A 2,950-nucleotide genomic window follows, 5' to 3' on the forward strand; every position below is an offset into this window, starting at 1 on the left:
GTCAACAAATACGCTCCTTGCTCTTTGCCTGAATGCCTAATGGTAATAAATTCTTAGCAAAATGTATTTTTGTTCAAGTTGTTCATCAACCATATAAAGGACAAAAGTAGTGCTTTCAATCTGTGATACTACTACTTCCTTAACTTGCTTAACATTTTTGTAAGCATTTCATTGGTTCATGTTTATATATTATTATCTATAATCTATTTTTAAGAGTTCCATGGAGGAAATAAGTTCGCTATGACGGCGGTAGGAATAGAACTAGAATTAGAGGTGGAGCCTGAAGATATGACTGAATTGCTGCAACCTCATGGTAAAATTTTCACATATGAGAAGTCACTTCTTAAGGATGAGCAAAGAGGGTTCCTGGGTGGCTCAGTAGGTTAGTCATCTGCCTTTGACTCAGGTCATGATGCCAGGGTCCCTGCTCACTGGGAAGTCTGCTTCTCCCTTTACCTGATCCCCCTCTCTCTCTTCCTATATCTCTGTGTCTCTCTCTCTCTGATAAATAAATAAAATCTCTTTTTTTTTTTTTTAAAGGATGAGCAAAGAAGTTGGTTGCTTGAGATGGAAACTATTCTTAGTGACAATGCGGTGAATATTGTTGAAATTACAACAAAAATTTTCTGAGTTTTACTAGTTGATAAAGCAGTGGCAGGGTTTGAAAGGATTGACTCTAATTTTGAAAGAAATTCTACTGTGGGTAAAATGCTATCAAATAGTATCATATGCTGCAGAGAAAGTGTTTGTGAAAAGAATAGAGTCTACACCCAGGATCTGTCATGTTGGGTTTTGTAGGTTATGTAGCTGCTATCTTAGCATATTCCCTTATAAGGACTTGGCCTTTCAGAACTGCTACCCCAAGTCCAGGTCTTGCTATGGGCCACCAGGGCAGCACTCCCACCTGTCAGAGACTATACCACCCAAACATCTCCTTCCCTGAAGGTAGGCACTGCCACTGGAGCATAGTGGGAGTCATCAGTACGGTGGTGGGTGTGCAGTTTGGTGAACAACACCACTCATCCTAAATGCACTGGAAGTGCAGGGCAGAGAGATCAAGCTGGTTTTGGAGGTGGCTCACCATTTTGTGAGAGCATGGTAAAGAGTACTGCCATGGATGATAACAAAGGCTTAGTTAGAGGACAAAAAGTCTTGAATTCTGGTGCACCGGTCAAAATTCCTGTTCGTTCTGAGAACTTGGGAAAATCAGGAATGTCATTGGAGAACCTGTTGATGAGGGAGGTCCCATTAAAACTAAACAATTTGCACTTATTCATGCTGAGGCTTCTGAGTTCATAGAGGCATGTGTTGAGCAGGAAATTCTGGTTACTGGTATCAGGGTGGTGGATCTGCTGACTCCCTATGCTAAGGGTGGAAAAACTAGACTCTTTGGTGGTGTTGGGGTTGCCAAGATGGTATTGATCATATAGTTAATGTCATCAAAGCCCATGATAGTCACACTGTATTTGCTGGTGTTGGTGAGAAGACTTGTGAAGGCAATGACTTATACCATGAAATGATTGAGTCTGGTGTTATCAATTTAAAAGATGCTACCTCCAAAGTAGCTCTGGTGTGTGGTCAAATGAATGAACCACCTGGTGCTCATGCCTAGGTAGCTCTGAATGGACTGACTGTTGCTGAATACTTCAGAGACCAAGAGGGTCATACTGCTCTTTATTGATAATACCTTTAGCTTCACCCAGGCTGGCTCTGAGGTGTCTGCTTTACTGGGAATAATTTCTTCTGCTGTGGGCTGTCAGTCTACCCTGGCCACTGACATGGGTACCATGTAGGAAAGAATCACCACCAAGGGATCTATTACTTCTCTATAGGCTACTTATGTGCTTACTGATGACTTGGCTGCCCTGCCACCACCTTTGACCTTTTGGATGCTGCCACTGTGCTGTCCAATGCTATTGCTGATTTAGACTTCGATATGGATCCTCTGGATTCCACTTTTCGAATCATGGATCCCAATGTTGTTGGAAATTAGTATTATGTTTTTGCCCATGGGGTTCAAAAGATCCCACAGGAGTACAAATGATGGACATCGTTGACATCCTGGGTATGAATGAACTTTCTGGGCAAGACAAGTTGACTGTCCTATTCATGGAAAATACAGGGTTTCTCATCTCAGCCATTCCAGGTTGATGAGGTTTTCATATGTCATATGGAGAAGCTGGTACCTATAAAGGAGACCATCAAAGGATTCTAGTAGATTTTGGCAGGTGAATATGACCATCCCCAAGAACAAGCCTTCTCTGAAAAAGCTATGGCAAAGCTGATGAGCTGACTGAAGAGCATTGGTGAGGGGTTCCTTTTGGCAAATGAAGAACTCATTTTCCATACTGTCCTTTTCTTTTTTCCTAATAAAAAAAAAATCTCAGTTTCCTCTGTAGGCCACATAAGAGCCTTAATTGAAGAATTGTGTTCTGTCTGAAGAGAACTGAAGGTTGGTTTCCAGTAATATGTACATTCCTCAGAAAAATAATGAATTGAAGCTGCAAATGTTATTGTTGTCTTATTTTCAGAAATTCGCACACCACCACAGCCTTCACAAACCATCACCCTGATCAATCATCAGCCATCAACATTAAGGCAAGACCCTCCACCAGCAAAAAAGTTACAACTTACTGAAAGCTCAGATGATGGCTAGTACTTTTTAGTAATAAAGCATTTCTAAATTTATACACACACACACACATCTTTTTAGACATAATGGTATTAAATACTTACTAGACTATAGTATAGTGTGAACATAAATTTTGTATGCATTGGAAAACCCAAAAATAATGTGACTTGCTTTATTGTGATATTTACAATATTTAAAATTTACAATATTACAATATTTGCAATATCACTTTATTATGATCATCTGGAACTAAACCTGCAATATTTACAAGGGATGCCTATAGAATATTTTACAAGCTGGAGACTATGTAGAGCCCAT

General features: G+C 40.1%; 1 pseudogene; it reads left to right on the forward strand.

Moving 5' to 3' along the window:
- The first annotated feature begins 782 nt into the window (after nucleotides 1–782).
- On the forward strand, nucleotides 783–2,293 carry LOC123940745 (annotated as a pseudogene).
- Nucleotides 2,294–2,950: the final 657 nt, after the last annotated feature.

The sequence above is a fragment of the Meles meles genome, chromosome 4 (assembly GCF_922984935.1).
Source record: "Meles meles chromosome 4, mMelMel3.1 paternal haplotype, whole genome shotgun sequence".
In the NCBI taxonomy this organism is placed as follows: domain Eukaryota; kingdom Metazoa; phylum Chordata; class Mammalia; order Carnivora; family Mustelidae; genus Meles; species Meles meles.